Source organism: Triturus cristatus, chromosome 2_2 (genome assembly GCF_964204655.1).
Source record: "Triturus cristatus chromosome 2_2, aTriCri1.1, whole genome shotgun sequence".
Taxonomy (NCBI): domain Eukaryota; kingdom Metazoa; phylum Chordata; class Amphibia; order Caudata; family Salamandridae; genus Triturus; species Triturus cristatus.
The window spans coordinates 1,201,039,011-1,201,063,061 of NC_140582.1; positions in this window are offsets into that span (position 1 = coordinate 1,201,039,011).

The window sequence follows — 24,051 nt, forward strand, 5'->3', positions numbered from 1 at the left end:
GTACGTCCTGTTTCTTTGGTGAGGAACAGTTCACAGGAAACAGGAAGTCCAATGGAAAACGATGAATGCCAGGTAACAGAGTCCATCAGCAACAGCCGGGAATCCCCTGACGAAAGTAAACACAGCAAACGCCGAATACAGGAGGCAGCAGACCATCCAAGCAAAGAAGCAGGTGGAACAGAAGTACCGCTATTTGGGGTCAGAACCTGAAAAGAAAGGCAGAGCCGTAATATTCATCCCATAAAGAGAGTGAAGTTAACAACAGAAGGGGGGGGTAAAAAAGAGAAAAGACCAATGCATTAAACATAAATGAAATGCAAATATGACATTGAAAACATGAGAATAAGTCATGACCTTGGGTGGGATAATCCTCGCCTCCTTGTCCTTAATAGAATTGAAAATTCTTGTCACGAATGTTTGCAAATTTTTAATTCTATGTCAGGACAGGAGGCTCCGATTATGCTTGTTCAAAGCTTATCCACCACTACAGAAGCAATATGTTCAATAGGTTTGTAATAAAAAGTTTTGAACACAGAGTCAGAAGACCAATCTGCGGTTTTCATGATGTCCAATAATGAAACACCCATCGAGAACGCTTTAGAGGCCATAGCCCCACGAGCCGAATGAGCACCAAAAATGGAAACATCAATTCCAGCCTCAGACAAGAGCCATCTAACCCAGCGCGCTAAAGTAGCAGGCGTAACCGGACGAAAAGGTTTTTGCAAAGCAATAAGTAATTGACCCTGTGGATCTGAACGGAAAGGGGCAGTACATACCTCATAATCCTTGACACACTGAACAACGCAAAGGTTGGGATGGTGAGGAAATGAAGGATAGGTAACAAAAGAAGTAGCCGTTTTGGTGCGTTTAGAAATAAGAAAAATGACACCCTCGGGTGTAAAACTACGCCCTGCCAAGTCTAACGCACGCACATCAGAGACTCGTTTGCAAGAAACAAGACATAACAGCATAGTCAGTTTGGCAGAGAGTTGCTTGCGGGAAAGCAAGGAATTAGGAGGCCAAGCCTCCAGAAACCTCAAAACAATGGAGACATCCCAAAGCGAGACATATTTAAGGCACGAAGGATTCGACAAACAAATGCCCTTAAGCAATTTGGAAATCAAGGGATGCTCACCTGCAGGCTTACCATCAATAGGAACATGAGCCGCTGAAATGGCGGAACGGAAGTTGTTGACCGTATGATAAGCCAAACCAGAGGAAGCGAGAGAGGCTAGAAAATTAATAATCATAGCCACATCCGCTGAAGTGGGATCAGCTTCCCGCTGAACACACCAATCACACCATCGTTTCCATGAAGCCTTATATCGTTTGTGAGTACTGGGAGACCAGGCATCACCGATGAATTTGGAAGCGTCGCATGAAAGGCCTGGGAGCGACCAGCGATCCCCGAAATTCGCCACGCCAACAGAAGGAGAGTGCCTGACAGAACAAGGGGATGCGGATTGCCGAGGGGATCCAACAACAGATTCCACTTCTGGGGAAGAAGGAACGGGACCGCACAGCACATTTCCAAAAGAACCGGGAACCACGCTTGAGCTCGCCACAGCGGAGCAATTAGGATTAGCTCTGTTTGAAAGCGTTTCGAGTAAGCCAGAACCCTGGGGATCGTCATGAACGGGGGAAAGGCATAACAGAGAGTCGACGGCCAAGTTTGCAGGAACGCATCCGTGGCTTGGGCTTTCGGATCCGGTCTCCAGCTGAAAAACAGAGGGAGCTGAGTGTTCAGGCGAGAAGCGAACAGATCTAGGTGACATTGACCCCAAGTCCGAAGGAGGTTGCGAAAGATGCGCGGATGAAGGCGCCAATCGCTGAAGTCGCGAAGATGACGAGAGTTCCAGTCCGCAATCTGATTGTGACAGCCGGGAAGATATTCGGCAATAACTGTGATCTTTTGTTGAAGACAGAAGTGCCAAAAATCCTTGGCGATCTCCGCCAAAACCTTGGATCTCGTTCCTCCTAGCTTGTTGACATACCGGACTGCCGAAACATTGTCCATGCGGAGCAGAATGCAGCAATTGGACTGGAGAGGAGAAAAACACCAGATCGCAAAGGAACCCGCCAGGAGTTCCAGGCAATTTATATGAAGAGACAGTTCCTGGGAGGACCACCGACCCCCTGTCGAGACGGGACCGCAGCGGGCTCCCCAACCCCATAGACTGGCATCGGATTCTATCACCAGATCCGGAGAGGAGCCGAACAGGGCTCGCCCATTCCAGGCCTCCATGTGGTCTAGCCACCACTGCATCTCGTCCCTCGCATCCTGTGAAAGGGGAATCAGATCGGAATATCGAAGACCTTTTTGGAGATGACGAATCTTCAACCTTTGAAGTGCCTGGTAGTGAAGAGGGCCCGGAAAGATCGCCTGAATGGAAGAAGCTAAAAGACCTACTACACGTGCTAACGATCTCAACGACACAGTCTGTTTGGAAAGAACCGACCTCAATTCCCTCTTGATGTACCGAATCTTTTGGTTTGGCAGAAGAAGTTGACAGGAAAGAGAATTCACCTGGAAGCCCAGAAACTCTATCACCTGAGTAGGATTCAAGATTGACTTCTGAGGATTGACAAGAAACCCCAGAGATTGTAAAAGGTCGATAGACCACTCCAGGTGCGATAAGACTGTGAGGGGACTGTCCGCCATGATAAGAATGTCGTCGAGATAAATTATTAAGCGGACACCCCGAGCACGAAGACATTCCGCGACGGGCCTCAGAAGTTTCGTGAAGCACCAAGGTGCTGACGAGAGGCCGAATGGAAGAACCGTGTATTCGTACCGCGTCCCCTGCCAACTTAATTGAAGAAATCGGCGATGAGGCTTGAAAATAGGAATCGAAAGATACGCATCCTTGAGGTCGAGCCGAACCATCCAATCCCCCTCGCGAAGAAGATCGCGCAATAGATGAATCCCCTCCATTTTGAAGTGTCTGTAAACGACATTTCCGTTGAACTCCTTCAAATTGAGGACCAGGCGATTGCCGCCCCCTTTTTTCTGAACCAAGAAAATAGTGCTGAGGAACCCTTGAGGGTGGGGAATGGACGGAATGATTGCCCCTTTTTTGAGGAGGGATTCGATCTCCGCCGAGATAAAACTTTGGTCCTGAAGAGAAAAAGTTAGGGGATGTGGAGGAAGGTATTGATGCTGGGACTGATAAAACTCTATTTTGAAACCTTGAACAGTTTGCAGAACCCAAGCATCGTCTGAGATTAGACGCCAGTTGTGGAGAAAATATCGTATTCTGCCCCCCAGAATCATGTCGGAAAAAGGAATCAGACTCACCTGAGGTGTTAGAGTCGTGGTAGGCTCCCTGGTTTCCACCTGCACGGCCCTTTCGAAATTGACCTCTCCCTTTGCGGGAAGGGTAGAAATTGGAGCGGGAGTTGTATCCAGAGTCTTGACCTCCGCCTTTCTGGGACTGAAATCCCCTCTGGGAGGGATGATGAGATCCACGGCCGAACGAGCGTCCCCTATGTCGTCCGGCCCTGGCAAAAACCGGACGAAGAGCTCGTTTGATGGAAGCCTGAGCTTTATCCAGACCGCTGAAGGTTGCAACAAATTTCGTCAATTCCTTTAGAAAAGGTTGGCCAAAAAGAAGACCCTGAGCCACCGGACCAGATTCGGAAGTAGACAGTTCCGCTAATTTTGGATCGATTTTTAGCAAAATAGAGCGACGACGCTCGCTCGAAATTGCACAATTAGCATTGCCTAACTGGCAAATAGCCCTTTAAGCCCATTCGATCAGGTCGTCAGGATCCACAAGGGAAGAAGATTCTTTGGCTTGAAATCCCAGATCCAGAATTTTAGTGAGTGGTCCCAGTAAATCCAGCATTTTATCCTGACAGGAACGCCAGGACCTGTCAAGACCCTTCTTCGGATCCTTTGCAAATTTTTTGAGGTATGACAGCATAGTTGGATCAATCTCTGGAGTGTCTGCCAGGTGATCTGCGAGATCCGGGCGAGGGCACTCAGAGCGAAGGCGAGCCCTAACATCCTTTTCGAAGGGCTGCCGAATGTGCGCCTGAACATAGGCCGCAACAGCAGGGGAAGGGAGCCAGAAAGAGGAATGCGGATGATAAAGTTCAGAAGGTTCAAATGTAAGGACCTGAGGGTGAGTGGGAGCATCGACATAATGCTCCTTACGAGACTTCTTGCGTGGAGGCGGAACATCCTGGTCCGAAGGAGAGGAAGGAGGACCATCGGAATCAGTTAGAAGTCCAGAAGAGGCAGAGGCGCCCGCTGAAGGCAAGGAGGAAGCTTTTTCTGAGGCTAAAGATTTAGCCAGTCTTTTAAAATCCGATCTATGCGGATTAGCTGGAGATTTGGAGGAACTGGAAGGAGGCAACCAACCCTGTTGTTTGGCGTAGTTCGTCAAATGACGTTTCAGGGGATTAATGGCGTGGACCAGGGCCTTATTAACGGAGTGAGTAACCCCTTGGTCCAAAGCTTCCACTAGATCCTGCTCTAGAAAACTAGAGTCATCCTCTTCAAAGGAGTAATCATCGTCATCAAAATATTCCTCCATTTCTGACACAGAAATGTGACAATAAAGCCCACAAAATGATACTCCGAGTGTTATATATATGCCAAAGGCACAAATCAGGGGGAGTGAATAACCCCACAGCAAGCCAGTAGGAAAGGTAGAGAAACCTGACCCAAAATATATAAATAAATAAATTAAATAAATTGTGGAGGGAGGGCTTGCTGCACAATCACTCTAGGCAGAGCCTATGCGCTATTATACAGCCCAAAGCCTTGAAAAAGCAATGGGCGTCGATGGGGCTGACTAACTTTTGAGGCTGTGGGCAGCGGTGTGTAAAACAGCCGATTCTGAGAAGCTCCGTGAGGAACACAATGTAAACACTGAAAATGGCCGCCGCGCATGCGCGGTAACGGCCGCCTCGAGTTAGAAATGAATAAATGAGCTCGCGCGTGAAAGCGCGAGTCTCACTGCCCCAGGACTCCCACTCCACTTGGAAAAAACGAGCACGGACGCTCCGACGAGCGTCCGGACCTCGGGAGGTGACACACGCTCCCAGCACAGCACCACGCGTGTGTGAAGACACCGCGCGAACTAGAAACGAAATGCGCTAGAAGCGGCAACAAAGTAGCAATGCAAAGTGAGCACAGAAGCATGCGTATTAAGCCGTATCTAGACAAGAAAATAGCAACAAAGTATCAACACATTAGCAATAGACAAATAAGAAACACTTAACTGGCTGCGGAGCAGCAAAGAAAGAGGACGTACTTTCACTGGCATTATCTTTTATATGTGAGACTCTATGGTTGTTCACGTGGTACCCTGGTGCTCATGGGTACTGTAGTTTTTTCGTTCTACAACGGATCTTCTAATTGGCTGCTGGGCATTTCTAATAAAGAAATGAGAAAGCATAATCGGTGCCTCCTGTCCTGACATAGAATTTCATTGCCACGCAAAGTGCAATGATTACATCCCAGCTGACCGTGCTCCCTCTAGGGACCACCAAGTGAACTACACTTGATCGGAGCCAAAAGGCTGTTAAATCCTCCTAAATAGAAGCTCTACAAATTCAAGAAATTTTTCTCACCACCACACATCGTGCGAGTGATCATACATCCCTGGTTCATCACATTACTCATACATCAACAGCACCATAGTACTGAAGAGCGAATCCCAAAAATATAATTCACCTAATAATATTAGTACGAGGCTGCAACTTGTCACGATCAACAATGGTGAGTGCGGCATATAATCTGAGTATACAGGATTCATTAAAATGAGTGAGACACGCAATGAGGGTTTGTATGCAGATATTACGCACAGGATTTTGGGAAGGCGGTAGGGTGACCAACCGTCCGTAAATTTCACGGACTGCCCGTTGTTTGGGCCCCTTGTCCGAGAGCATTTCTTTCGCGGACGCCTTTTGTCCGTAATTTGGGGACGGCAGCAAGCTGTGCTGTGCCAAAGGTGCCCATCGGAGCCGGCTCGCACCCCTCTGAGGCTGCAGCAGCCCCTCCCGCCCTCGCTCAGTCCTTCTAGGGGCCACTGTCATTCTGACGTGGCTGACTATCACCTAAAGAATGGCAATGGGGCGGAGGGGAGGGAGGCACCAGGGTCAGACAAGTGTTTCATGGCCCTTCCTAACTTTGACCTGTGACTCGCAGATCAGCACAGAGCAGAATAGTGTGTGTGTGTGTGTGTGCGTGTGTGTGTTGGTGTGTGTTGGTGGTTGGGAGGGTGCATAGGGGCAGTGGCAACAGAAAGAAATTATGATAATGGTAAATCAAAAAGAAGCACAAGGCAAATGTCCTGCACATCTAAGCTGGGCTTCTATTGGAATTCTATAACGCATATTATCAAGCCCATTATCCCCGTTTTAGCTGCAGTTTCCTGCAGCTAAAACGGTGATAATTTTATAGCCAGTCTTGCTAATATGCCCCTTAATTCTCTCCTCTGGTGTAGAAACGAAACCGGCGTCTCCTCATTTTATCCTTCTGTGCCAGAAACACTTTGGGCCATATTATCAAGGGCACATTGCTGGAGTTGCGTCACTTTTATGACACCCCCCAGCAATGCGTCACTTTTGCGCCAGAAATACTGAAGCATCTGTCACTCCTTGCGACATGATGCGTCATATTGTAAATATGACGCATCCATCAAGGAGGGTACAATGCAAGGAGGGTACAATGAAAAGTGACGCATCGCTGCTGTCACGCAGTGATGTGTCACTTGTCATAAATGAGGCCCAAGGTTTCTTGGATTTCCTTACTTCTACTGAAGCCTCTCCTCATTTTATCCTTCTGTGCTAGAAAGCGCCTCGCAGCCTCTCCTCATTTTATCCTTCTGTGCTAGAAAGCGCCTCGCAGCCTCTCCTCATTTTATCCTTCTGTGCTAGAAAGCACCTCGCAGCCTCTCCTCATTTTATCCTTCTGTGCTAGAAAGCGCCTCGCAGCCTCTCCTCATTTTATCCTTCTGTGCTAGAAAGCACCTCGCAGCCTCTCCTCATTTTATCCTGCTGTGCTAGAAAGCACCTCAAAGCCTCTCCTCATTTTATCCTTCTGTGCTAGAAAGCGCCTCGCAGCCTCTCCTCATTTTATCCTTCTGTGCTAGAAAGCACCTCGCAGCCTCTCCTCATTTTATCCTTCTGTGCTAGAAAGAGCCGCGCAGCCTCTCCTCATTTTATCCTTCTGTGCTAGAAAGCGCCGTGCGGTCTCTCATCATTTTATCCTTCTGTGCTAGAAAGCGCCGTGTGGTCTCTCCTCATTTTATCCTTCTGTGCTAGAAAGCACCTTGCAGCCTCTCCTCATTTTATCCTTCTGTGCTAGAAAGCACCTCGCAGCCTCTCCTCATTTTATCCTTCTGTGCTAGAAAGCGCCGTGAGGTCTCTCATCGTGTTATCCTTCTGTGCTAGAAAGCGCCGCGCAACCTGTCCTCATTTCATAGCGCCCTCAGCAGGCGGGGGATAAAGCTTGCTGTGAGTGTATGATTGGACTCCTCACCCGGTGACCGTGTGAAGGGAGTCGATCTCGTGTCACACGGTGGGCCTGAGTGTGCAGGTAACGGGTCCACTGTCGGTTTCTTTAAAGCGCTTCCACCCCTGGGGATCAAACAACTGCAGCGCCCCAAGACTGAGCGTCACCGCCTTCCCACAATCCTTTGCGAAATATCTGCATACAAACCCTCCTTGCATTTGTGCTTCACCCCTAAAACTATGAATAAACTATTTTAGTAAATCCTGTGTTCGCAGATTGTCTTGTACGTTTTTGTATCATACTCTCTAGTGTTAATCGTCACAAGTTGCAGACTCACACTAATATTATCGTAGTTTTGGTTTCATGCAACTAATCCTGGCACAGTTTCTTGCAACGGAAAGTTTTAACCAGGTGTGACGTTTCACTTGCACTTTGTGTGGCAGTGAAACTCATATCTTGAACTTTTGACGGACGTTTCCTGGAGGAAACGTCTACATAGTAACGTAACGAGAGATGTTTACTACCCGTAGTAGTTCGGGGATACAGTTTACAAAGTCAATGATGATTTATAATGTTATATGATTGTTTTATTTCACTGAAAATCAGCTGTGACCAGGACACACAATCAGCTTCGTTGTTCCTGCACATCTGTCGCCTCTTAAATCGAACGCACTTTCCTGTTTTGAGGAGAATGAAGACGACTGGAGAAAGAGAGGAGCCGCGTTGATCGATGGAGCAGGCTTTGTAGAGCAGAAGGATGAAATGAGGAGACGGATTACTTTCTTCTCGAGAGGGGCGAGGACTCTAGAAGGAACAAAGCATCCTCCACTTATCTCATCTGCTTTACAGAGCAAAGCCCTCCCCCCCCCCCCCCCTCCCTCCTCCTTCGGCCCTCCTGAAGAAATTAACCCAACGTCTCCTCATTTCATCCTTCTCCCCATTTCACCCCTCCGATCTCTGGGGAAATGCGCGGCTTCTCTTCTTGAATCTTCTTCTTTCTCCCCGAAGCAGGGGCGTGTTTGTGATCTAGAAGATATGAGGGGAGTAGAGTCAAAGGGGCTGGGACTGTCTGAGCCTGCGTGCACATATTAATAGCCTATGACGAGGGTAAAACAAGCATTGGCATAGCCAATAGGTCTTGCTTTTGGGACCTTATAAGTATTTAGTTATGCAGCACAATATCCTTGGTGCAACCACATCAACTGTAAGGTCCCAAAGGCAAGACCTATTGGCTATGCCAATGCTTGTTTTTCTTTCTGCCAGAAAGGAGAAGCATCTTATGCTTAAGGACTGCATCCAGGAAGACGGATGAGGACGTGATTCGTTTTACTCAATGTAATTGGTGGACAGTCTGAAACTTACACCTTACTGTCCAAGCCACGCCCTGGGTGAGCGTAAGAGACTGTAGAAAATGACGATTTAGGTAAAGTGGGAGGGCGGCAGAAGCCACAGATCGCCTCTACCTGGCCTAGTATTGGCTCAAGGATTCAACAGGACTTTAGGGTCAGCCAGAGCTGCTTCCACACCTCCGTGATATTTACAAGCTGGCGATAATAAATTATCGCCGCTTTTTCGGCCGAAAAGCGGCGATAATTTTATCGCCTAATTAGCAAGGCCACGCTAATGCGTGAAACCTTGCTTTAGCGTGGGGATTCCTAACGCCCAGCTTTGCATCTCTAATGAGATGCAAAGTGGGCGTTCCTGACCTGACATGACAGGAGAAATTTCGCTAAGCGACATTTCTCCTATCATCAAGCCTGTGAGAAGTTGGCCTGATATGTAGTGCTCACTATTCTAGTGATCACTGTGTATCATTCCAAACGACCCTTATTGATGATTGGTTGTAAGTCAACCTTTTAGACCAGCTATCCTAGTAGCGTGGATACGAGCAGTCTTTAGGCTAAACTCTAGAGGGCGTGTTAAGCCAGCTGTTTACCATCACATATACCCCTTGAACACCAAGTGAAAGGACACCACACAAGTTGTTATGAAAATAAAAGGATATTTATTTATAACAAGACTACCCTGGCTCTCTATGAGTCAGGGAGCTAAGCACACTACAAAACTCTTAGGAAAATACTTCAGTTGCACAATTTACACAAATGCCCGAGGGGCACGAGAAACCATCTACACTAACAGTGGAATGCGAATGGTTAGAGTCTGGAGATACTGATTCCGGAGTGATCCGATCAGTGGGACTAAACGAAAAAGGAACTGGACACTTGTAGAGCGAACCTGCGATGGAGCACCGAGATGCTCGAGTTACCTAGCCCGGAGGCTGCGGCTGCGTGAAGTTCGTCAAGATGTCGGGAGTCCTCGTGTAGTCTCAGGAGCCTGAAAGAAGAAGTTGCTGGCAGGCGACCAGTGACGATGTTCAGAGCGATCCAAGCCTGGATCGGTGGTGAAGGAAAACCTGAAAGCAGAGGGGACTCAGTTCTCAACCGCTAGCCAGCGATCGTGTGGGTACCAGGAGGGTACCGGCTGAAGTCACCTCGACCAGGTGAGTGGGTGACGTCGGACTCGGCTGTTCCTCGGACCAGGAGGCGCGGCGGCGACCAGGATGGAGGGCGAGCTGTCCCACGAAGGTGTCTGCTGTCGATGATGCTGGGCCCAGAAAGGGGCAGCGGATCTTGGCAGTGGCCACCCAAGCGGGGGAGTCAAGATGGCGTCGGGAGTGGACCAGGAGGGTCCGTGGTACTCCTCTGTTGAAGGGGAGCAAGAGCCAGTCTGGAGCAACCAGACTAGTGATGAAACAATCGTGGTGCGTCGTGAAGAGGGCCACAAGCCGGTCGGCAAGTGGTCGAACAACGCGGTGAACAACAAGGAGCGGAAGGGCCCCCACGCAGATCTCGGGGATGCTGGGGAGGCAGACTTCGATGCTGGAGCTGCTCAGGGTTAGGGCTTCTCAAACCCTAGGTGCACTCACTCGAGGGTCCCTCGGTGGGCGTGCTAGATAAGCGTCGTGCAGGTTCTGAAGATGGCCGGTCCCGCAGGTCTCGTCACACCTACGACTCTCAGCTGAGCTGATGAGGGAGGTAAAAGGTCAGAGATGGCAGGGAACTCGGGTCTCGTCGAGCTGGGCAGTCTTGATCCGTAGGAGAGACTTACAGCAAACCGCAAGCGCTTAGATGGTGCCTGCTGGTGCAGGGTGGCTACTCCTTAGCCACAAGGGAGAGTCTTCAGAAATAGTCAAGAGTTCCTTTCGTGGAAAGTAGTTCGTGATTCGGAGTTATCCGATTATCTGATTATCCAATTTGGGAAGGGGACTCGCTCCTACCTTTATTCTAAGAAAAGGGGCTGGCCCGTGACTAGGTTCTACCTATGGGTGGAGCCAGGAGGGGGGTGGTTACACCCCTAACCTTTGTCCGGCTTCGCGCCAGCTCAGGGGCTGGTGTGCCCCCGAAACTGGTTTGAGCCGGGCTATGCACAGTGAGCACCGGGGTGCCACTTGCAATCACCTTCCTTTCAGCCCTGCCTACCTGGGATACACAAACCCTGTCTGGGACGGTGCTAACACCGCCCTCGACAGGAAACCCTTTGTCCAAGCTCCCCTTGCTGGAAGGTCCCCCAGCAGCAGGAGGTCAGACTTGTGTCTGGTGGCAGCATCCATTTTGTGATGCTGAGGCTTGAGTCAACTTTAACCGGGGTTCAAGGTTACTTCCATGTCGTGTCCCTCTAAAAGGGGGGAATGCTAACCCCGTCACCAGGACTGGCGAGGGGTTCGTATTCCCATTCGTATGACACCTTACTCGACATGTATAGGTGATGCGATGCCAAAGTTAGCAAATAACCGCAAGGATTATAATGCATTAAAAGTAGTTGGCCCGCGTCACCATGGAACGGCTATTAGGACTTGGTTCCGCAAGCCGTCGACGGGCTCAGCTCGCGCCAGAGCACCGTCCCACATGATTCCCTGCACTCTGCCTTCAGGATCGATAAGGCCTGCTATAGGAGTGACTGATAGGAACCCATGTGTCCATTTTAGGGTTTAGGTGTAGGAATACTACACCTACAGCAACGGGTGATTACACCACGTGGCCCCAGCTGTCGTGCAGCCAGTTGTGTCAGATTTGGGCGGCCATTCCAGGGGCGGCATAATACATGCTTCAGCCCCTGGTAGGCCCTGGGTGCACCGATGCCCTGGATACCTGTGGTATGCTGAGACAGGGACTGACAAGGTGGCCCAGTTCCAATTAGTGGATGCACCTAACGTACATGTGTGTTAATTTCGAGAGAGAACAGCTAGGCTGTGGGTCTGATTGGCAGGCCCACAGCCGGAGAAAGTCGTAAACCAATGAAGCAAAAGCAAAAAAATCTGGGTGATCATAGGATTGCAGACCCTACTCTCCTACATGACCCCCCCCCAAACTTCGGGACAATAAGCTAACCTTGACCAGGTGAGTCTTCTTGCTCTAAGTGGAAATACCTGGAGAGCCCATCTGCATTGCCATGATCAGTGCCAGGTCTATGCTCCACTGTGAAGTCCATCCCCTGTAGGGAAATGGACCACCTAAGTAGTTTGGGGTTTTCACCCTTCATTTGATTTAGCCACAAGAGGGGCTTATGGTCGGTCTGAATCTTGAAGTGAGTGCCAAACAAGTATGGCCTCAACTTCTTCAGGGCCCAAACCACAGCAAAGGCCTCCCTCTCGATAGCTGACCAATTCTTCTCTCTGGGGGTCAGCCTTCTGCTAATAAAAGCTATGGGCTGGTCATGACCATCAAAATTCAGTTGCGATAGAACAGCTCCCACACCCAGCTCCGAAGCGTCTGTTTGGACAATGAATGGTTTGGAGTAGTCTGGACTCTTTAGGATAGGTGCTGTGCACATGGCCTGCTTTAGGTCATCGAATGCCTTCTGACAGCTTGCTGTCCACTGAACTTTTTTTGGCATCTTTTTACTTGTCAGGTCGTTTAGCGGGGTCACAATGGATCCATAATTTCTGACAAATTTCCGGTAATAACCAGTCAGGCCCAAGAAAGCTCGAACCTGAGTCTGGGTGGTTGGAGGAGCCCAGTCCTGGATGGCCTGTATTTTGCTCTCCAATGGTTGAACCTGGCCTCCACCTACAAGGTGGCCCAGGTATACAACCTGTGTCTGCCCTATCTGGCACTTGGTGGCCTTGATAGTGAGGCCTGCCTTCTGCAGGGCCTCTAACACTTTCCTCAGGTGGACCAGGTGATCCTCCCAGGTGGAGCTAAAGACAGCGATATCGTCCAGATACGCCGCACAGAAGTCGTCCAACCCAGTGAGAACGCGATTCACCAGCCTTTGGAAGGTGGCAGGTGCATTTTTCAAACCAAAGGGCATTACCACGAACTGATAATGCCCACCCGGGGTAGAAAATGCTGTTTTGGGCTTGGCCTCCTCAGCTAACCTGATTTGCCAATACCCAGCTGTCAGGTCAAACGTACTTAAGTAGTTGGCCGAGGCCAACCGGTCGATAAGTTCGTCTGCTCTTGGTATCGGGTGGGCGTCGGTCTTAGTGACCGCATTGAGACCTCTGTAGTCCACGCAAAACCTCATCTCTTTCTTACCGCCCTGGGTGTGAGGTTTCGGCACGAGCACTACGGGACTAGCCCAGGGGCTGTCCGAGGGTTCAATGACTCCCAGCTCCAACATTTTCTGCACCTCTGTCTTGATGCAGTCTCTGACATGATCAGGTTGCCGATAGATTTTACTCTTTACGGGTAGACTGTCCCCAGTGTCGACCTCGTGGGTACACCACTTGGTCTGACTGGGTGTCAGAGAGAACATATGTCGAAAGGATTGAAGAACCTGTTTACAATCCTCTTGTTGATGTCCAGAGAGGCTGCCACAAAAGACAACACCATCTACTGATCCATCGTCAGGGTTCTGAGAGAGCAGGTCTGGGAGAGGGTCACTCTCCTCCTCCTGTCCCTCATCTGTGGCCATGAGCAAGCCCATGCCCTCCCTGTCGACATATGCCTTGAGCCTGTTTACGTGGAGCACCCTGTGGGGGCTCCGGGGAGTTCCCAGGTCTACCAGGTAGGTGACCTCTCCCTTTTGCTCAATGATCGTGTGGGGCCCAGACCATTTGTCTTTGAGTGCTGCTGGGGCCACTGGCTCCAGCACCCACACCTTCTGTCCAGGCTGGTACACAGTCAGGACAGCCTTTTGGTCGTGCCAAGCTTTCTGTAATTCTTGGCTCGCCTCAAGGTTTTTAGACGCCTTTTCCATGTACTCCGCCATCCGCGAGCGGAGACCGAGCACATAGTCCACAATGTTTGATGCCGGCTTTCTGAGAGGTCTCTCCCATCCTTCCTTTACCAAACAAAGGGGTCCCCTTACAGGATGTCCGAACAGAAGCTCAAAAGGGCTGTAGCCAACCCCCTTCTGCGGGGCCTCTCTGTAGGCGAACAAGAGGCAGGGTATCAGGACATCCCATCTCCGCCGAAGCTTTTCAGGTAGTCCGTGAATCATCCCTTTTAGGGTCCGGTTGAATCTCTCAACCAGCCCATTGCATTGTGGGTGATAGGGTGTGGTGAACTTGTAGTTGACACCACATTCCTTCCACATAGCAGTCAGATATCCCGACATGAAGTTTGCACCTCTGTCTGAGACGACCTCCTTAGGGAAGCCCACTCTGGAGAACACTCCAAGCAGGGCCCGTGCCACCACAGGTGCTGTAGTGGTCCTAAGGGGAATAGCTTCAGGATACCTGGTGGCGTGGTCCACCACCACCAGTATGAACTTGTGCCCTGATGCTGTCTGGGGTTCCATTGGTCCGACAATGTCGATCCCCACCCGTTCAAAGGGTACCCCCACCACCGGTAGTGGTATGAGGGGGGCCTTTGTCGTGCCACCTGACTTACCACTGGCTTGGCAAGTGACACAGGAGCGGCAAAACTCCTTCGTATCTTCGGACATGTGGGGCCAGTGAAAGTGTGGAACAATTCTGTCCCAAGTCTTATTCTGGCCTAAGTGACCTGCAAGGGGAATCTCGTGGGCCAAGGTGAGAAGGAAACCTCTCAGAGACAAGGGGATGACCAGCCTTCTGGTCGCACCAGGTTTGGGGTCTCTTGCCTCAGAGTACAGGAGTCCATCGTCCCAGTACACTTTGTGGGTACCTGTGGCGTTCCCTGCAGCCTCAGCGGCGGCCTGCTGTCTGAGGGGTTCAAGTGAGGGGCAGTCTAACTGTGCCTTCCCCAGGTCTTCCCTGGAGGGTCCCCCTGAGCCCAGAAACTCAACCTGACCAGGTTCAAGCTCTTGCGGCTCAGTTTCCCTCAGTTCTTTAAGGTCAGCCTCCTCGGAGACTTGATCCACGACCTGGGGCAAGGGGGAAGGCGAAGCCTTACCCTTACTGCTCCTTTTCTTGGAAGGTGTCTGGTCCGTTCTTCCAGGATCCAGCCCCTGTTCAGTGGGGCATCTTTTGGCCTGTGACCTGGTCACAGCAAGGACATGTGCTGGCAAACCTAACATTTCCATGTGAGTCCTCTGCTCCACTTCTGACCATTGTGACGTTTCCAAATCATTGCCCAACAGACATTCTACGGGGAGGTCTGAACTAACCACAACCTTTTTCGGGCCACTTACCCCTCCCCAGGAGAAATCAACAACTGCCATACTGTGATTGGTAGTGACGTTGCTGGCATTGGTCACTAGGTAACTGGTACCTAGCATGATCTGTCCAGGGTCCACGAAGTTAGGCGTCACCATGGTGACACTGGCACACGTGTCCCTGTAGGCCTGAGCCATTCTTCCATTTATCAAAGGTGTCTGCCTGTATTTGCCCAAAGTATTGGGACTGGCATCAGGGGACATATCCATATCCCCTGTACAGACAAGGACGGCCTGAGTGAGCGTGCCGACTAAGTCGTCACTCCCCTCGGTTCCCAAGGTTAACCCAACTAATGCCTTGGGAGGCGCACTACCACTGCTGACTGTACTAGGGGGCGCAGGTGCCTTAGGGGCTGCAGTGGTAGGAGTTTGCCCTCCTTTCTTGGTGCACTCACTAAACCAGTGAGTCTTACTTTTACAGTATTGGCACCACCTTTTTGACTGGCCTTCTTGAGTCTTCTTCTTCTGTGAAGCCTGACCCCCACCCTCTTTGGTTTGTTGGGGACCTGTCGAAGACTTCTGGTCATTTTGTTCGTTCTTGTTACCCTTTTGGTCTGCTTTCTTCTGACCACCCTGGTTCTGATTCTGGTTCTGCTTGACCCTTGTTCTGACCCATCTGTCCGCCTTCTTTCCCAATTCTTGGGGAGAGGTCAGATCCGAGTCGACAAGGTGCTGATGCAACAATTGGTTCTGACAGTTGTTTAAAATCTGTTCTCGCATGATAAGATTGTACAATCCTGTGTAATCAGTAACCTTGCTACCCAGCAACCAGCCTTCCAAAGCCTTAGTGGCACAATCGACAAAGTCAGCCCAATCCTGAGACTGAATTTTCTGGGTGTCCCGGAACAGCACCCGGTACTGCTCCGTGGTTAAGCCGAACCCATCAATCAGTGTGTTCTTCAGGACTTGGTAGTTGTTAGCATCCTCAGCTCTTGTAGTGAGGAGCTTGTCCCTTCCTTTACCTTCAAAGGAAAGCCACAGTATAGCTGCCCACTGACTTGGGGGGACGCACTGGACAGTGCAGGCCCTCTCCAAGGCAGTTATCCACTTGTGGATGTCGTCCCCTTGTTTAAAGGGGGGCACGATTTTACTCAGGTGTCTAGTGTCTATACCCCTGTCTTTCTCTCTATTGAGAATGCTGCCACCAGTGGGATCTAACCCACTTAATTTCTGCTCTCGGGCTAAGGCAAGTCTTTCTTTGGCGAGGGCAAGTTCTTCCCGCTCGATCCTCAGATTGACCTCCCGCATCTTCGCTTCATGCTCCCTCCTCTGAGGGGAAGTCATTCCTCTCTGAGAAGGTGTCTGAGAGACATGTGTATGAACCGATCTGCCAGAGCCTCTGGAGAGAGACCTAGCTCGTCCGTTCCCAAGGTTAAGCCTGCTTGAGCGTGGGCCCGGGGCTCCCCCAGTTCCATTCTCATGCCTGCTTAAGTTGGTCCTTGTAAGCCTGCCGACTACCACTGGACCTTTGTCTGCCTCGTCTCCCGATAACTCGTCCTCGTCCTCCTCCTCTGTGTGGAGGTCGAGGTCTGGGTCACCGAGGGTTCCCTCTAAGGGAGGCATGTTCCCATCTGCACTGGGGGGACCTGGGTTAGAGGACCTCCTAGCATCGTACGCCTCTAAGAGACCTATCAGTATTGCGATGGTAGGGTTAGAACCCTGGTTTAGCTTCCTGGAGGCACACAGTTGTCGCATCTCCTTGAAGCTAAGAGTTGCATATCGTGACACGACCTGTGGAGGGTCACTGACCACTAAGGGAGTCCCTGCAGACTCTCCGTGGACCGACATGCTTTTCTAGTGAGGTGTAAGTGTTGCACCTACCTACACTATGGGTTTACCTACTGATCCCTTGCTAAGAGTTGTAGTCAGGGTGTGCTAAGCCCTGTTACACTACAACAGCCGGTTCAGTAGAACTCGGAGTATTCTAAGTTAAGTTATATGTACCTGGGTACTTATGTGATCTTTCACTGCGATATTCTTAGGATACGTGTGTGGTAAAACAACAGCAAGCTCAAATCCCAACCGCTGCTCACCAATGTGAGAAGTTGGCCTGATATGTAGTGCTCACTATTCTAGTGATCACTGTGTATCATTCCAAACGACCCTTATTGATGATTGGTTGTAAGTCAACCTTTTAGACCAGCTATCCTAGTAGCGTGGATACGAGCAGTCTTTAGGCTAAACTCTAGAGGGCGTGTTAAGCCAGCTGTTTACCATCACATATACCCCTTGAACACCAAGTGAAAGGACACCACACAAGTTGTTATGAAAATAAAAGGATATTTATTTATAACAAGACTACCCTGGCTCTCTATGAGTCAGGGAGCTAAGCACACTACAAAACTCTTAGGAAAATACTTCAGTTGCACAATTTACACAAATGCCCGAGGGGCACGAGAAACCATCTACACTAACAGTGGAATGCGAATGGTTAGAGTCTGGAGATACTGATTCCGGAGTGATCCGATCAGTGGGACTAAACGAAAAAGGAACTGGACACTTGTAGAGCGAACCTGCGATGGAGCACCGAGATGCTCGAGTTACCTAGCCCGGAGGCTGCGGCTGCGTGAAGTTCGTCAAGATGTCGGGAGTCCTCGTGTAGTCTCAGGAGCCTGAAAGAAGAAGTTGCTGGCAGGCGACCAGTGACGATGTTCAGAGCGATCCAAGCCTGGATCGGTGGTGAAGGAAAACCTGAAAGCAGAGGGGACTCAGTTCTCAACCGCTAGCCAGCGATCGTGTGGGTACCAGGAGGGTACCGGCTGAAGTCACCTCGACCAGGTGAGTGGGTGACGTCGGACTCGGCTGTTCCTCGGACCAGGAGGCGCGGCGGCGACCAGGATGGAGGGCGAGCTGTCCCACGAAGGTGTCTGCTGTCGATGATGCTGGGCCCAGAAAGGGGCAGCGGATCTTGGCAGTCGCCACCCAAGCGGGGGAGTCAAGATGGCGTCGGGAGTGGACCAGGAGGGTCCGTGGTACTCCTCTGTTGAAGGGGAGCAAGAGCCAGTCTGGAGCAACCAGACTAGTGATGAAACAATCGTGGTGCGTCGTGAAGAGGGCCACAAGCCGGTCGGCAAGTGGTCGAACAACGCGGTGAACAACAAGGAGCGGAAGGGCCCCCACGCAGATCTCGGGGATGCTGGGGAGGCAGACTTCGATGCTGGAGCTGCTCAGGGTTAGGGCTTCTCAAACCCTAGGTGCACTCACTCGAGGGTCCCTCGGTGGGCGTGCTAGATAAGCGTCGTGCAGGTTCTGAAGATGGCCGGTCCCGCAGGTCTCGTCACACCTACGACTCTCAGCTGAGCTGATGAGGGAGGTAAAAGGTCAGAGATGGCAGGGAACTCGGGTCTCGTCGAGCTGGGCAGTCTTGATCCGTAGGAGAGACTTACAGCAAACCGCAAGCGCTTAGATGGTGCCTGCTGGTGCAGGGTGGCTACTCCTTAGCCACAAGGGAGAGTCTTCAGAAATAGTCAAGAGTTCCTTTCGTGGAAAGTAGTTCGTGATTCGGAGTTATCCGATTATCTGATTATCCAATTTGGGAAGGGGACTCGCTCCTACCTTTATTCTAAGAAAAGGGGCTGGCCCGTGACTAGGTTCTACCTATGGGTGGAGCCAGGAGGGGGGTGGTTACACCCCTAACCTTTGTCCGGCTTCGCGCCAGCTCAGGGGCTGGTGTGCCCCCGAAACTGGTTTGAGCCGGGCTATGCACAGTGAGCACCGGGGTGCCACTTGCAATCACCTTCCTTTCAGCCCTGCCTACCTGGGATACACAAACCCTGTCTGGGACGGTGCTAACACCGCCCTCGACAGGAAACCCTTTGTCCAAGCTCCCCTTGCTGGAAGGTCCCCCAGCAGCAGGAGGTCAGACTTGTGTCTGGTGGCAGCATCCATTTTGTGATGCTGAGGCTTGAGTCAACTTTAACCGGGGTTCAAGGTTACTTCCATGTCGTGTCCCTCTAAAAGGGGGGAATGCTAACCCCGTCACCAGGACTGGCGAGGGGTTCGTATTCCCATTCGTATGACACCTTACTCGACATGTATAGGTGATGCGATGCCAAAGTTAGCAAATAACCGCAAGGATTATAATGCATTAAAAGTAGTTGGCCCGCGTCACCATGGAACGGCTATTAGGACTTGGTTCCGCAAGCCGTCGACGGGCTCAGCTCGCGCCAGAGCACCGTCCCACATGATTCCCTGCACTCTGCCTTCAGGATCGATAAGGCCTGCTATAGGAGTGACTGATAGGAACCCATGTGTCCATTTTAGGGTTTAGGTGTAGGAATACTACACCTACAGCAACGGGTGATTACACCACGTGGCCCCAGCTGTCGTGCAGCCAGTTGTGTCAGATTTGGGCGGCCATTCCAGGGGCGGCATAATACATGCTTCAGCCCCTGGTAGGCCCTGGGTGCACCGATGCCCTGGATACCTGTGGTATGCTGAGACAGGGACTGACAAGGTGGCCCAGTTCCAATTAGTGGATGCACCTAACGTACATGTGTGTTAATTTCGAGAGAGAACAGCTAGGCTGTGGGTCTGATTGGCAGGCCCACAGCCGGAGAAAGTCGTAAACCAATGAAGCAAAAGCAAAAAAATCTGGGTGATCATAGGATTGCAGACCCTACTCTCCTACAAAGCCCCACGCTATGAAGCATAGCAGCAGGAAACGTAGCGATAACCCCTGTTATCGCTACTTTCCTTACGCCTGCTTCAGGACTGACTTAGACATGATATCCTATGGAAGGTGGATATCATGGCTAAGTTTGTGAGTCCCTATCAGCAAGCTAACACCACATTTCATGAGATTATCGCTGGGTTTCCAGCGATAATCTCACGTTAGGCAGTTAGCGCTAGGATTTGTATCGCTTTTGAGATAAGCGGTGCTAATAGCACGCTATCTCAGCGATAAAAATCCACGCTAGCCGGCGATAATTATCCTAGCGCTAAGTGCGCTTAGCGATAATTTTCGCCGGTTGTTGTTGATATGCCCCTAAAATGTTGAAACTGCTGCAAAAAAGCTGAAATGGAAGGGCACTAGTAAGCTCATTGTACTGTAAACAATTTTGTAACCATGGGGCATATTATCAAGAAACGGCGTTAAAATTATCGCCGCTTTAGCACGGCAATAATCGGCTTGATAATATGCCCTCGAGAATTTCCATTGAAGCCCATGTTCTGGTGTAAACCTGGGCCTCTATTGGAATTCTCTGCGGCATATTATCAAGCCCATTATCGCCGCTTTAGCGGCAGTTTTCTGCCGCTAAACCGGCAATACTTTTAACGCCGTGCTTGATAATATGCCACCATGATATTAAACAAAGATATCTTTCATTAACGTTCTGTGTAGATATGCAAACACACATGCAGTTAAGCACAAAAAAAATACTTACCGGATGCAACAGACTGACACTTAGAGGGCTTATATATGAGCCCCTGCGTCACTTCTCATAAATGAGGTCCTTACATTATAAGTAAGCAATGTGCTATTAAAGCCAATGGGCATTATTTATGAGAAGTGTCGCATAAATGAGTGAAAGCAGCGACATGTCTCAGTGCACCCTCCTTACGACACCTAGGATGCGTCATTTGTACTGTATGACGCATCGTGTCGCAAGGAGTTACAGATACGTCAGTATTACTGACGTATCTTTTGGCATATTGCTGGAGTTGTGTCGGAAGTGTGACGCAACTCCAGCAATGTTCCTGTCACATGGGGCAAGCCCGTTGTGAAAGGGCCTGCGTCACCCTTACGCCTGCCATGAGTCAAGCGTAAGGTTTTGATGCATTGGTGTCCTAGAAGTGGCGCACTGAAATCTCATAGATTTCACTGCGCCACTCTTACGACCCTTTCTTGCGGGGAACGCCCGCCCTGCATACATTATACCTGGCACAGGTATACTCTAGCGCAGGGGTTTACGAAGTGACATTTCTGCCTAGATGCATCACTTCGTAAATATGGCGCAACATGGCGTATTATTTACGCCGCCGCTGCGTCACTAAAAGTGACGCAACGGCGGGGCAAAAGTGACGCAAGGGCTCATAAATAAGCCCCCAAGTATCACACATTCCCAAATGGACAAAACTATCAACGTCAAACAGCAGAGTGGACAGACATCAGAGACTCATTGTTTCAGAGCCGGCATTAGCACAGGTGGTGCCCGGTGCAACAATCTTTTTTGGCTCCCCACCGGACCTCTTTTTTCACTGATTCCCTTACTACCACCCTCCATCAGTGCCTGCCATCCCTACATAGCCCCTCTCGCACATGCATTTGATTTGTTTTAAAAACAAATCAATCAATCATAGCATTTGTAAAGCGCACTACATACCCGTCAGTGTCTCAAGGCGCTGGGGGGGGGGGGGGGGGGGGGATGAAAGCTGCTACAGTTCGAAGAGCCAGGTCTTGAGAAGTCTTCTGAAGGTCAGAAGGTCTTTGGTCTACCGTAGGCGGATGGGGAGGGTGTTTCATGTCTTGGCGGCAATGTGGGAGAAGGATCTGGCGCCAGCGGTCACTCTTCGGATGCGGGGGACGGTGTCGAGGGCGCGCTCTGCAGAGCGAAGCTGGCGGGTGGGGGTGTAGAGGCTGAGTCGGCTGTTGAGGTACGTTGGTCCGGTGTTGTGGAGTGCCTTGTGTGTGTGGGTGAGGAGTTTGAAGGTTATCCTCTTGTTGACAGGGAGCCAGTGCAGGTCTCTCAGGTGGGGTGTGATGTGGCTGCGGCGAGGGATGTCGAGGATCAGGCGTGCGGAGGCGTTCTGGATGCGTTGAAGCCGTTTCAGGAGTTTTGGCGGGGCTCCTGCGTAGAGTGCATTTCCGTTGTCCAGTCTACTGCTGATGAGGGCCTGGGTGACCGTCCTTCTCGTTTCAGTGGGGATCCACTTGAAGATCCCGCGAAGCATGTGGAGGGTGTTGAAGCAGGAGGAGGACACAGCGTTGACCTGCTTTGTCATGGAGAGGGTAGAGTCGAGGATGACCCCTAGGTTGCATGCGTGGTTGGTGAGTGTTGGGGGTGCTCCTAGTGCAGTCGGCCACCAGAGGTCTTCCCAGGCCGATGGGGTGGATCCGAGGATGAGCACCTCCGTCTTGTCCGAGTTCAGCTTCAGTCAGCTGTTCCTCATCCAGATGGCGACGGCCTTCATTCCTTCATGGAGGTTGGTTTTGACGGTGTGGGGGTCCTTGCTGCGGGAGAGCATCAGCTGGGTTTCGTCGGCGTAGGAGATGATGTTGTGGTCCTGCCGTCATGCGACGTGGGCAAGCAGTGCCGTGTAGACGTTGAACAACGTTGGGCTGAGGGATGAGCCTTGGGGTACGCCGCAGATGATCCCGATGGCTTCAGAGTGGAAGGGGGGAGGCGGACGCTCTGTGTTCTGCCGGAGAGGAAGGAGGAGGTCCAGTCCAGGGCCTTCTCTTGGATTCCGGCGTCGTAGAGGTGTGTTCGTAGTGTGCGTTGGCAGACCGTGTCGAAGGCGGCTGACAGGTCCAGGAGGATGAGGACCGCGGTTTCTCCGTTGTCTAGCAGGGTCCTGATGTCATCGGTGGCCAGCGATGAGGGCAGTTTCGGTGCTGTGGTTGCTGCAGAACCCAGACTGGGACGGGTCCAGGATGCTGTTCTCCTCGTGGAAGCTGGTCAGTTGTTTGTTGATGGCCTTTTCGATGGTCTTCGCTGGGAACGGGAGCAGGGAGATGAGTCGGAAGTACTTGAGGTCCTTGGGGTCCGCCTTGGGTTTCTTGAGTAAGGCGTTGATCTCTGTGTGCTTCCAGTTCTCCGGGAAGGTCGCTGTCTCGAAGGAGATGTTGATGGTTTTCCGGAGATAGGGTGAGATGGTGCTGCTGGCTTTGTTGAAGATATGATGTGGGCAGGGGTCTTCCGGGGATCCGGAGTGGACGGTGTTCATGATCTTGATGGTGTCGCCATCGTTGATGTTGGTCCAGGCGAGCAGGCGGTTGGTGCGGGTGGTGGTCGTGGGAGCGGGGATCTCAGTGGTTGCCGGGGTGGTGACGGCGTTGAAGCTGTTGTGGATGTCTGCGATCTTGCGATGGAAGAAGGTGGCCAGCGAGTCGCACAGGTCTTGTGAAGGTGGGATGTCGTTGGTGTTGGAGCTGGGGTTGGAAAGTTCCTTCACGATGTTGAAAAACTCTTTGCTGTTGTGTGCGTTGTTGTCTAGGTGGTCTTTGAAGGAGGTCCTTTTGGCGGAACTGATGAGGTGATAGTGTCTGCGGGTGGCGTTCTTGTGTGCTGTGTAGCTTTCCGGTGTTCATTCAGGGATCCAGTTTTTTTCGAGTTTTCTTTTTTTTTTTTTTTAAAGTTTTTATTGAACAGTAAAAAGGATACAAGCATGGGCCTACAACCACCAGGGCCGGCCGCTAGAATCAAAAAGGATCACACAGTGTTAAAGTCATTAACCGGCCCATGGGGCCCAGCCCATTACAGAAGCTCCGGTTACATATAAAGGAATCAGGATACATACATTTAACATACATAACAACTAAAAAAAAAAAAAAAAAAAAAAAAAAAAAAGGCGAGGCGTAGTGACATGAAGTGGGCGTCAGACTACAGCAGGGGGACTTCACATCCGACCACCAGATGGCGGTCAAGGGGAAGGAGGACTAAGAGGTCAGTGGGGGTCCACGGGTGAGCCAGGTCTACACTCGGATATTCCAAATACGCAAGGAACCATCACGGGTCAGGGGGACAAGGCAACCTCGGAAGTGTCCACCAGGGGGGGAGCACAGATATTCCCCCGATACTCATTCCATTGCCCCCAGATTCTGCCCCATGCCCCCGGTTTACCACGAGCCACATACACAGTCTTCTCCCTGAACATGCACCAGTCCATGTTCTCCATCCATCTTGACAGGGTGGGAGGCCGCTGGGAACCCCAAAGCTGCGCTATATCTCTCTTGGCAATCATGTTCCCCAGGGCCGCCCACCGAGTCTGGGCCGCGTTATAATCATTGGGCTCCCACACATTCAGAACACAGCGAAGCACCTCTGCCAACAGAGCAA